General features: G+C 42.7%; 1 protein-coding gene across 21 annotated transcripts in view; it reads left to right on the top strand.

Annotated features, from left to right (window-relative positions):
* LOC111864711 (sodium channel protein para) overlaps positions 1–13,033 on the top strand; it is a 289,515-nt gene that overhangs the window by 162,648 nt on the left and 113,834 nt on the right. For all 21 annotated transcript variants that reach the window (XM_033751552.1, XM_033751551.1, XM_033751554.1 and 18 more), the window contains exon 2: positions 4,139–4,229. The gene's annotated coding sequence lies outside the window, so the exon portion shown is untranslated. The remainder of the gene's footprint in view (positions 1–4,138; positions 4,230–13,033) is intronic.

Below are 13,033 nucleotides of genomic sequence, written 5' to 3' on the forward strand. Positions count from 1 at the left end.
TATTGTATACGAGTATGTCAAATACCAGTGTTTCGGAGGGACCCGTTGCCTCTATCTTCAGTGTGAAGAAAAGAGTTAAACTTCTACCCTTAAGATGGAGACACTAAATTCCTCTGAAACTATCGACAAAACTGTAGGGCATAACGTATCAAAACACCGTAATCACATAACAGATTGATTTCCCTCTACTATTAACTTTTGGAAACGTTTGGTTTGAGGCTATCACAGCTGTGGCTGTGAATAGTTCTGTCCTTTGGAGTATACAGGTGTACGTGTATAATGCACGGAAGTTATATCCCGATATGCAGATGAACTCTTTGGCTGATATTAAACCTGAATATTACTGCGTTCTGGGATGGAGGTACGCCACTAAACAATTACCAGACTACACGGCGTCGCATCCCAAACGACAATGATATTCATAGTTACGGCCGTGAGAACCTCAGTTCACATTAACCAATTAAATATGCATGAATATTTCGAATTTAGAATTTTCCGGCATACTATTTGAGAAAGAGTGACGTAGAGGAAAAGACTTGGAACCTGTGGCATGATTTTCCGCACTTACGTGTATCTGCGTCGTTGTGCGTTGTATTGAAAACGCAGAGCGCGCTTACAGCGCTGCCGGTTAAGGGTGTGGCGACCTGTGTGTTTCAGGATGTCAAGTTTCGGTAACAGTTTGTCCTGCAGAGCGACGTCATTCCCTCAACATTACATGTCTCTGGACTGGGCGTGTCCTGCACGTGTGTTTCAAATCGTATTTTCACCACAGCCCCTGAAATACTGCGTTTAGAGTATCCGCCTCGTTCCTCTGTCGGAGAAGTTGCCGAATAAGCAGGCGTTTGTGAACTAAACTGGGAATCTGTGCTGTATCCTATATTATGGTATTCTAAAATGTGTTTTGTTTTACGAAGGACGGTACTCTGTCTCTCATTTTGAACAGAAGGCTACAAATCCAGTTGTTTCTAGCAATAATATGTATTGTATTTTTCATCATTCTGTTGCACTGATGTATCACTCTACACGTTAACTTCCGTCTTTAATGTAATTTTTTTTTCACAATCTCTCCTTAATTTAAAATAATATTAAAATCATAATAACTGATACCTGTTTCGGCCTCAGAAAACTGTTCACTGTTCGAAAACGCCACACTGCACTATTTCTTAAGTCAAAATAATGCAATGCTATTGTATTCCTTTTGTTCACACCAAAAATATATTTTTTTCGAGAACATAACTTGTTATCTTTCCCGCGCTATTTTTCTCTTGCTGCGTGCGTGTTTTTTATCTTGTTTTATTTAGCCCCATGAACATCGGCGTTGCGCTGTTATCGTTGTTATTTTTATGTGCCCCATTAATATGTATGTTCCCATTAGTCGAATGTATGCTCCTTTGTATATCTAGCAAGTCTCAGCGTGTTTATGTACGGTAAAGTAATTAATGCCGATCACAGTAACCGCGTGATGTAAGAAATAACCTGTCTTCGCTCACTTGAATATTGGGATCGTGGGTTCGAATCCCGCTCAAAGTATGTATGTCTGTGTGTGCCTTTATTCTGTGTTTTGTCTTGTTCTGTGTGTAGATAGCGGCCATGCTACGCGATGATCACTCGTGCAAGGAGTCCTACAGTCTGTGTAAAAATGATTACGAAATTGAAGAAGAGGTCAGGGCCCAACAAAGGGCTGTAAAGCCGTTGATGAATGAATGAGATAGTAATTAATATGTATTTTTGCTTTTAAAGTAGATAGGGCTACACAATAACACAATTTTAACATTTATACATGATGCCATATGAAAAGATTTGTGAAAGTTACCCAGTTTTTAAGGTTCTGGAGTTTGTAACGCCATCCCGACTCCTCAGTTCTGAGGCAAGCAGCTGCCGACCCCAAATTTCGTCTCTGCTTGGTCGTCATGCATTTATATTCCACAAAAAAAAGAAAGAAGATATCAGCAGTGTTGAATGCAAGCTGTTCAGTGCCAAAAGGGAAGTGAAGGAACCAAAAATATCTGCTAATAAAACGGTAAATTGTCAAATTATGTATAATGAAATATGAGCCTATTTTTGAAGTTTACAAAGTCTTCTGAACTGTAAAAGAAATAATTGCCGGTCACGGTAGCCGAGCGGTCTAAGGCATGCACTGTCTTCGCTCGCTTGGAAGCCGGGATCGTGGGTTCGAATCCCACTCAGGGCATGGCTGTTTGTGTGAGTTTGTCTATGTTTGTGTACAGGTAGAGGCCTTTCGACGAGCTGATCACCCGCCCAAGGAGTCCTACCGTATGTGTAAGATCTAGAAAAACCGAAGTGAACGGAGAAGTTCATGGAGGTAGGCCTAGGCCCACTGGGGCTGTAGTGCCAAGGAAAAAAAAATAATTTTCGGGCTTTGAGCTGTCCTCGGACTTCGTACTGAAGAGGCAGGTACGAAACATGCATTGCTGAATGTGCCGCAATTCATTCAACAACGCTTTCTCAACTACACGGGACTTAGAGCCTTTAGTGTACGATAATGTACAGCAAATTTGGAAGGATGTTAATTGAAGCTGCCCCGGTATGTTGTAAGGCAGTGTCCAAACATTTATTTGGAGGGACTGAGGAAATCCACAGAAGACTGATATTCTGAATAAGAAGTGAAAATAACAAAGCACTCTACCACGGCGTTTGTCAATTGAAGTTTCCTCTAATCATGAGAAAGGAATTACGTTTTATATTGTTACAGTAGATTATTCGATCCAGTTTTAATAGAACAGATGCCGGTAACGGTAGCCGAGCGGTCTAAGACATGAACTGTTTTCGCTCACTCGGAAGCAGGGATCGTGGGTTTGAATCCCACACAAGGCATGGATGTTTGGTGTGTATATGCGTTAATTCCGTGTTTGTGTTGTCCTGTGTTGAGGTAGAGGCCTTGCGACGAGCTGATCACCCGCCCAAGAAGTCCTACCATATGTGAAATGACCACGAAACTGTGAAATCAGCTCTCTGCTCCAAAGTGGGAGCGAGAGGAGAGAGAAAGAATAGAACAGATCCTCAACCTAGACTAAAGGATTAAAACTCCACTGAATTTTCGAGCGCTTATAGATATTTCCATATAATAACAGATATGTCCATTACTTTCTCGTATCAATATATTATTATGGAGGCCTCAGTAATGTTTTTATATGTTCAACTACATTAAACGCCTTGCGATTTTTCCAACATTGACTATACCTCTGAATTGAAACTTTATCAGAAAATAAGTGAGGTAATTTTATCTCACGAATGAGAAAAGTTGCTGCATGCTTCCCGGTAATATTTGACATGGGGACCATGAAAGCTTATATTAACCATACAGGTAAGTCAGTATTTGAGACTCTTCCTCGTCGTAACCATTTTCTGTGTGGTGACAGTAGCAAGGAGGTTTGTTGTCTTGGAATTGAATGTGTTTTCATCTAGATCACCGCATATAAGGGGTTATGCGACCTGTAGGCGCCGTCACAACGAATGCTGCCATTGGTCGATACAGACTTAACGTATTGAGGATGGACTGCATGGGTTCAACGACCTACCTCTGTTCTCAGTGAATTTAAAATCAGTCTCACTTTCTGTTCTGACGTCAGGTGTAAAGTACGATAAGGATATATTGTTGTGCCATAGGTCCACGCCGCAAGAACGACAGGGGGAGTGGGGACAAAGATGCAAGCGTTTATACCGCTTCACTAGATGGGCGTGAGTAGTGGTGAATCCCCTCTCTGACCGCTTTACACCCGAGAATAATGCTCCGTGTATGGATTGGGTTAGAGGCTAGTTACACGACGGAGGTGATCTGTAAATGGTGGTGAAGAAGATACCGAGCCTCCCGAGGATCGAAGCCGAGTCTCTAACCATATAGTCAGCCACTTTCTGAGCTATCCCGCAGATGAACAAGGAAAGAGCTCAGAATATTGGCGGAGGAATTTCTCGGAATGAAACGGGATAATGAAGAGGTAATGCTGTATATTTGCATTCAGGAGGTACCCAGTTCTATACCAGGTTACTGATCGTCCTACTCACGATTTTTGCGGCAGTCCTCTTTATCTTCAGACAACTTCATGTATAATTTATTTAAATTGGCTCTTGTGACGCTGTGCGTCTACAAAATATTTACACTCAGTGGTTCTTCTTTCAGATAAGCCTGGACAAATCTCACGCTGACACGGCCGGACGATGAAGACAAGAGGAACACAATAATCTCTCAACAAACGTTTCATGCACACGCGGTAGGTATTCATAAAACCCCAGTGCTTGACTTTCTGTTTTGTTCTGCTTTTATGTACCATTTATTGTTAGTGGTTATGGATAGGACTCTCAGGCGGCAGTGATAAATACCTGTGTTCCATCCTATTGCAGATGTCAGCATCGAAATTCCGCCTTAATGCAGCTCACTCACTATTAACATCAACATTTTACTCTATTGGAGTCCTTCTGTGTTGTTATCAAAATTATGCTAATGCAGCCTAACCACTGTTAACATCAAAATACCACTCTAATGCAGACCCTCAGAAAGTTAATATCGAAGTTTCGCCATGATGCAATCCTTCCCATGTTAATATTAAAAAACCGCCCTAATCCATATATCAGTATCAAAATTCCCCGCTCATGCAGTCCCCCTCTCCCCAATAATATCAAAATTCAGGTCTAGTCTAGTAAAGATTCTGCTCAGTTTTGGTCCTCTGCTGAATAAACTAGAGCCATCCACTTTCCAGAGCTTTACTCTGTCCCCATCCTACATTCCCTTCCCATCGCTTTACCCGCTGTCGGTACTATTACGCCAGCAGAGCAGGAAGGAACTGCCTCGGAGCTTTCAGAGGCGGTAATTGTCAGTTTTCGACCTTAAAAATGTAGTGCCATTCCCTCAACTCTCCACTTCATCTTCTGTATCATTAGATTTAAAGGTCACGGATTCGATTCTCGATGAGGTTATTGGAGTTGTTTCTTCAATTGACCTAATCCTTCCAGCCGCACTATGGCCCTAGGTTCGTCTCAGCCTATAACAAAAATGAGTACCAGGAATCTTCACGGGGTTAAAGGGCGGCCGGCGCGCTAAGGCCGAGAACCTCATCGCCATCTGTTATCCGATTGTCTAGAAAATGTGGGAGCCTCGACCTCTCAGAACCTTATGGGCTTTCACGAACTTTTACAGGAATAGCTTTCCCTTTTCTAGTGTATTCAATTTCAAAAATCACATACGGATTTGTGTAAGTTTCTAACGTTTTAGCGCTAATTCTGGGATAATCCCGTTTATTTCTCAAGTACGTGTAATTAGAATTTCGCCAGCAGTTATCCACGTTAACTACATTATTGGCTCAGTGATTCGGCGGTAGAATTCTGGAATGGCTGAGCTAATGTTGGCTTCTCAACAATGACACGCCTTCAGAGCGTTACTTAGTTCCTTTGTCTTCTTTCCCTTCTCATCCTCTTTCTTCACTATTTCATTCTCCCTGGCTTCCTCTGTCTTATCTTCCTCTTCTTTCATCATTATCTTTTCCTTTCCTCTCTTTCCTTTCTCTGTTTTTATTGTTCTTTTTCAGTGTTGTACATTCAGATTTGTAGGTCTAGGTTCAATTTCTGAAAAGGATGAACCAGAGTTAAATCTTCTTCGGCAAATCCTTCAACATAAATGTCTCTTAGGAGAGACGTTTAACGTTATGAAATAAGATTTGAGAATTTTATTGCCGTGGATGTTGAGATTGCGGTCTTCTAGAATATGACGCTGTTTACTCTGAAGAAGGGGGATGTAAGTTCTTACGAATGAATGAATGTATAAGGGGTGGGACTTCTCGGCCCTTGCACCGCGACCTACGGTGGTCTATTGTGCTTCCCCTTTTGAGTATCCCCTCAGCAATCCTGCCCTTCATTCGAAGCCCAGGATTTTATACGTGGCGTCGACGTAGTCACTTGGTTCCATAAATACTGACCCAAGTGACGTAATCTTAAATAAGATAAGGCCTCACACTCACGCAGAATATGTGTGTGGCTGTTTCATTTTCTTCTTGACATATCTCACAAGTGGGACTATCACTTTGTCCCAGTTTGAAGAGGTGTCCTTTGAGGTGACAGTGTCCTGTAAGTAGTCCTACCACCCATTGTAGCTGCTTCTTGTTTAACTTCAACATTCCCTTCGCTCTTTTAGCAGAGGGTTCTCGTATGAGTCCCTTTCCTTGCCTGAGTCCAGTCAAGGATCCCCAGTAATTCTTGTGCTTCATTTGTCCAGTCCCTGATTGCCTTTCTGGCGACTCCTATAGAGATGCCACAGGCTGGTTCAGGTCCTATGTACGGATGTTCAGCTCCAGTCTTACCCAAAGTTCTTACGAAACATTACAATCTATCTACCAGACTTCACGGCTTCACATACCAGGAAACTACGATCCTAGATTAAATAAGATCAGAGATTTTTAACTTTAGGTGTTAACTTGTTTATACGTAATTTACGAGAACATGCATGTTTTGTTTTGAAGAAAGCAGTTTTCTGGGATTTGGCACCGTGTATATGTGGTGTTAACCGACGTTTCGGAGGAACGTATCGCCTCCATCTTCAGGGTAGAAGAAAAAATATAAGAAATCTGCAAGCGAAGAGACCTATTTTTTCTTCTACCCTGAAGATGGAGGCGATACGTTCCTCCGAAACGTCGGTTAACACCACATATACACGGTGCCAAATCCCAGAAAACTACTTTCTTCATAGTCACCGCCGTGAAAGCCTCAAATCTTACATGTTTTTCTTTGCTGTACTAGGAAAAGAAATGAATGCCAAAAGAAAAAAGAAAGAAAAGAGTTTAATTATTCCTGTCATTTTCTATGTATTAATTTGAAGCACTGTTGGATTTATAAATGTTACCTGAAGACTTCAACGAGCAGTATTAGTCTTTTTAACACTTTGTCATTAAAAACCTCGGAGGGTTTTATGCGGTTTGGTGTATCCAATCAGCTCAAAAGCGGAGCAGCGAGACTTTTCATGGTTTCCATGACCTTTATATGACCCGTATTTGAATACCTTATCGCATTACCGATACGAATACTATGACATGGATCTTTCCGGACACTTCAGCGCGGAGGTAACACGTCGGACTTTTGCGGTTATCGGACCTCAATCTCAGTGCCTAATGGTCATTCAAGACAATTGCTTTGTGGTATATCTCAGGCTCTCCGGATTAAATCTGGGGCAGGGTCTTCCAGATCCCAACTGTAGTGACCACATTTCCATATTTATGCATCATTAACACTGCACAACCTCTAAAAGTGAATCTCTATAGTTAAATTATCCCCCAAATTCGTGAGCCTTAGAATATATGACTTGATGGAAATGTAATCCCAGTAGGTGTGATTTACATAAAGGAAGATTTAAAGATCCGATGACTCGACTCAGTGGATGGCACACCCACTTCATATTTGGGAAGTCCCGCGATCAGATCTCGGCCTGGAGACTATATTCAGACTGAAGGTTTTCATGGTTTTCCTCAGTCCCATCATTTTCAGGAATAGTAACTCAAACTAGGCTACGAGCATTTCTTTTACATCGGTTCGAATTTATTAGTCACGAATCATTTTACCACTTAACGCCACACTTACATAGTCTGAGCTATCTAAAGTACCATTAAATAAACCATAAAAAGTAAGTTTTTAAGCTGAGAGGACAGACAGTAGTTCTCTGTATTTTCCATCAAAACCAGTACGAATATTGTTCTACGATTCGGTCCGAAAGCGAAGTTGCCTGTCTGCCTCAGAAATACTCTGTGACAGCGCATAGACAACGCGAAGACAAAGTTCGTCTCGTATTGGAACAACGGATTGAGTTTTTTTTTAATTGGCTTAGTGGGGGGTGGAATCCAGTTGGGTCCACTCGGCACGGCGGTCACTGATTGGCCTACTGTAGCCTGTCCCGGGTGATTATGATGGAAAATTTGGTGGAATGAAGATTGGCAGGGGAAACCGAAGTACTCGGAGAAAACTCGCTTCAGCGCCACTTTGTCCGCCACAAGTCCCACTTGACCAGACCCTGGATCGAACCCGGGCCGCCGCGGTGGGAAGCCAGCGACTAACCGCTTGAGCTGTGGCTCTAACTTACGGATTGAAGTTAGTGGTCACCTTCAGAACCTGACCACTTTACTCTGCAGGGAAACCTTATGGTGACCATTGGATGGGAGAATCTATACATTACTGGAAGAGAAAAATATCTGCCCCCACTGGGAAACGAACTCTGGCTATTCACCGCAGAGCCAGTCACTTTATTGTTATGTTTCCCAGTTCATTGGTAGCCAATTGATCTCATTTCAACCAGAATAGGGTTCTAGAATTGGTTAATGAACCTGGAATTGATTTTTCTAATGCCACGTGATTTTTTTAAGTTCTCCCCTTTCCTGCATTATTATATCCGTCTGCATTTCTTATCGCCAACGTAATTGAGGTTAAGTAACATCGGTATTTTTTTTTATTTCTCCAATTTATTATACAATCTATCCAGCTATTTTGGATAATAAGTACTAGTTATGATGAGTATAAAAGTAATTTAACATGAAGAACGTGTTCCAATGAACTCGTTCTATATGTAATTTAACTAATTATAGTCAACTAGTTAATTGTTTTACAAAATTAGATAGCAAATCTGGTTAACAGTTCTGACGGTTTAAATCTGTGAAGCCTCCTGACTTCTTCTTCATCGTAGAGGTGCGTCGCTAAGGAATTCGGGTGCTTCCGGAGGCGTGCCTGATATTTTTTACTGGAGAGCGTGATTTCCTCGCGTACTGTTGGAATTCCCAGGTCCTTGTGTAGGACGAAGTTTGGTACGTACCATGGTGCGTTAACTAGTACACGCAGTACCATATTTTGGAATCGTTGAAGAAAACATCGGTATTTGGTGTAACGTTTTTAAAAAGGCTATGAATACGTACTCTTTATTGAAATTTTATTTGAAATAAGGACATGCGTTACCCTGTACGAGCGTGTTATATTATTGGAAATGCCTCTGAAATAAAATCAATCATAGCCAATAAAATTATTGGTTTGGGGGCAATATTTCTGTTATTTTTGAGCGAAGACCGGCATCGTAGATCCCAGCTGAGACCAACTTGTGGCAGGTGGAATCCAATTTTACAGCGCACTGGGGCTTTACTGGGGCCTTGGGGAATAAATTGAGTTCTCTCAGTTAACTGCTGGAACATGGGAGTGAGAGAGTGACCTGACAAACAGAAAGAGGAATTTGAAGAGTCGAAAGAAACTACTGCTACTCGTAGGTGAACTCTTGATGGGCAAAAGTTAATGATCAGTGCCAAGTTCAGAAGTTTATATCAGAACGTAATAAAATAACTTACGTGCGAAGTTATTGTGACGTCTTGCAATAGTAGCCGACTTATTTACTTCTTAGGTTGTTACATAGCGTCTAATACAGTAGGAAGGTCATTACGATTGATGAGGACGCAAGAAATTTTTAAGAAATTATCTTGGCCTGTTTAAATATAAGCTACTGTGTTCCATCTCTTTACGAACCCGGCTACGGCATACTTAATGTAGGCAATATTGTATAAGTACTGTGGCGTACAGACCCGTTGCTAAGCGATGACTCTGTAAACAACGACTGTTTCTGGGCAACGGCTCGGTAAACACATTCCCTCGTCAACGAATATGCACCAAACAATAGAGTTGCTGTTGGAAACGGGGTGTTTTCTACGTGGTACGTGCCGAGATATTATAAGCAAGGGACAGAGTCGAGAATTGAGTTCTGCACGGGAGGTTGTGAAGATAAGACATGAGCGCGGGAAGCTGAAGGCTCTTCAATGTTAGAAGCCGTTGCAAGGGAACGTCTGGTGAAGACACAACACTTGGGAAAAGGCTTAGCGGGTGCGTAGGCGATTTTTGAATTGTGGAGATTAGCAGTGGCGCTGTAGTTGCTTGTACTACGAGTCGTGTGTGTAAGTGGTGAGTAAATCCAATCCAGATCCCGTCTGTAGTCACACGCATACACGGTACAGCATGTTTGAACATTCCACTGGCGTGTGAATACCGGATATGTGTTTAAGATAGAATCTGACACCTCTCTAAGGATGACGTAAAGGTTCACATGGGCCGCGCCATAGCTCAAGCGGTTAGTCGCTGGCTTCCCACCGCGGCGGCCTGGGTTCGAGCTGGTCATGTGGAATTTGTGGTGGAGAAAGTGGCGCTGGAGCAGGTTTTTTCTCCGAGTATTTCGATTTCCCCTGCCAATCTTCATTCCACCAATTGCTGCACAATCACCCTCATCTATCATCTGGGGCTGGTACAATAGGCCAGAAGTGGCGGCAGTACCAAGTGGACTCGGTCTCACCCCACTATGGAAAAATGATCACATCGCTAACTGACGATGAAGCGCCTTCGTTCTTATAGTAGATGGAGTATATCTTTGTAGTCCTATGGAGAAACTGAATAAAATCACCAAATTTTTCCGTCAGTATTCCTTTAAAACGGCAATGATTCGATATGGAACAAGTAACACTACTGCTTCTTATGTTTTGAATGATTTAGATATACACGTATGTAGGGCAACCCCCAGAGGCCATCGATCTTTTCTGGGTGCAGCCAAAGTAAGAGTTGCAATTTATAGCTGACAGCGTACGCATCTGCGTGCCAATTGGCCCAGTCTCTATAAGAACTGGGCTACGGGCTGGATGGTCGGATAATCGGGTTTCGATTCTCGGCTAGGACAGATTTTTCTCTTTACCGTCGCGTTGAGATCGGCAAGAGAAAGAGGAAAGACTGAAGCTATGTCTGCTAACTAAAGTAAACAACTTCATGTAGCTGAGCCCTTCTTGAGGAGAAACCAAATCTGCAGTTACTCAACAAATTTCCGGCATTTTATGGAACCCGAAGGTTCATTACCGTGTTCACAAGAGCCCTCCGCTGGTCCCTATCCTGAACCAGATCGGTCTAGTCTATACCACCCCATCCTATATCTCTAAGATCCATTTTAATATTGCCCACGCACATACATATTGGTCTTCATAGTGATCTCGTTCCTTCTGGCTTTCCCATCAATATCGTATGTGCATCCCTTTTCGCCCCCAGTCGTGCTATATGCCCTGCTAATCTCAGCGGGCTAAAGAGCCTTGTATCCGAAGAAGATAAAATTTAATGGGAATACATGCGGCTTACCTTGAACTGTTCCATGGGACTTTGACGATGCATGGGCATGGTAGAACTACAAGTAGCAAGCGTAGTTTCGTATCTTTTCGCTGCGAACGCACCAGAAGACGTCGGAATTTAGAATCATTAAACATGAGATCCCTTGTGGATGGTTTCAGAAGGCGACGCCCCCGGAAGTAAGGATATTCCGTGTTAACTTCCTATAATTAATCATTAAAAAGTAAATTAAATTAGAAACGCAATACAGGAAGAGCTGTAACAGCTTGGCAGTAACATCTCAGTTTCTCTACAGTGTGTAACCGCCTGTCTCATCTCTGTCATGTTCCAAGTTACGAATATCTTGTCCGTTGCTTATGCCATGCGAAATAATCTATTTGTAAAAGTTCAAGCCCTTTGTTACATTTCATACTACAATAATTTTTACAGTGAAGGGTAATCAGCTTGCCAAGCTGTAACCGTCCTTCTTCANTACTGGACAGTTACAGAACCTTACAACTGGAATAGCACTCCTTATCAGCCGTTCAGGACGCATAATTAACATCTGGAGGCAGTACCCTCTGTCCACAGCCACGTAGGAGGAATGAGAGAATGTTGTGACATGATTACATTGTCAGCTGCGTGGTAACGGCTAAATAGACAAGTATCTGGGCAGCGGATACGCAAGCAACGATAGAAGAACGGTTGGAAACTGTGTAGTGTATGCGGTCCGTGCTGAGGCTGCATGGCGGGCACGAATGAGGCAGCCAATCAGTTGATGCGCGCAAGCAACCACCATATTCTCTGGATACGCGCCATAAGAGGAGCCGTGCAGAGAAGAATGAGGCGGGGTCGAATACCTCCACCGTATCCTTGCGAGTCTTAGGAGGCGACGAAAAAGGAAACCAGTGCCTGGGGGTATAATTGGGCCACCATGTTCCGGGGGGATATAGATACAGGGACCTGGCCCCCCAGGTTGGAATCTAGAATCTGAAACGGTAGAATGTGATCATGAGTCTCGCGGGACTCGGACCTGAGAATGACTGAGCTGGCGAGGACCAGTAGCAATTGTAAACGACAGACTCATCCCCTCGTCAGAGAGGACGTTACATAAGGACTATAACCTCAAGTGTTCAATTGTTAATTAAAATTACTGGTCGTGAATCTCAAGGGGCTTGTCGCCAGGACGAACTGATTGGCCGCAAACCTCCAATCGTAAAGCAACTCTGACTGCTGAGTCAGTCAGTTGAGAATCGACAGTTGAGGACCAGTTGTGAGATGGTAGAAAGCAGGCAACGATGTAAACAGAAGACATTATTGGGAGCCGTTAAAGTAAAATAAAAAGTAAAGCTATCCTTGTACCAGGTCGTGAAGGCCCATAGGGTTGTGAGACGTTGAGAATGCCACATTATCTAGACAATCGGCTCAAAGATGGAGGTAAGGTTGTCAGCCTTACGCGCCGGCCGCCCTTTACTCCCCAGGAAAATTATTTAATTAATTCCTGGTACTAATTTACTAATCAAAGATCAACGAAGATGTAACAGACAGAAGCCTTTATTTGTACTGCAGTACAATGATTTGTAGAGTATGTAGATCCGTGTAACTGTCACAGATACCTATAGTTACGAGTTATGGGTTACCAGTCTAACTCTCATGTCTAGTCACTAACACTTGACAGCACTTTTGAGTTAGATTTTAAAGAAACAAAGCTTGAGGATGTCGATTGCATTCAAGTAGTTCGGGTTAGGCACCTATCGTGACCTGTTGTGAACACGTAAATGAAACGGAGAATTCCGTAAAAGGCGGTCAATTTCCTGGTATATTGAACGATTATCAGTTTCTCAAGGACTCTGATACACTGAGATGTTGTGTAAAAGTTTCGAATTTAAAATACCCAGTTGTATTGGTTGCCGATTGGCGGGGGGGGGGGGGGGGG

Source organism: Cryptotermes secundus, unplaced genomic scaffold (genome assembly GCF_002891405.2).
Source record: "Cryptotermes secundus unplaced genomic scaffold, Csec_1.0 scaffold654, whole genome shotgun sequence".
NCBI lineage: Eukaryota > Metazoa > Arthropoda > Insecta > Blattodea > Kalotermitidae > Cryptotermes > Cryptotermes secundus.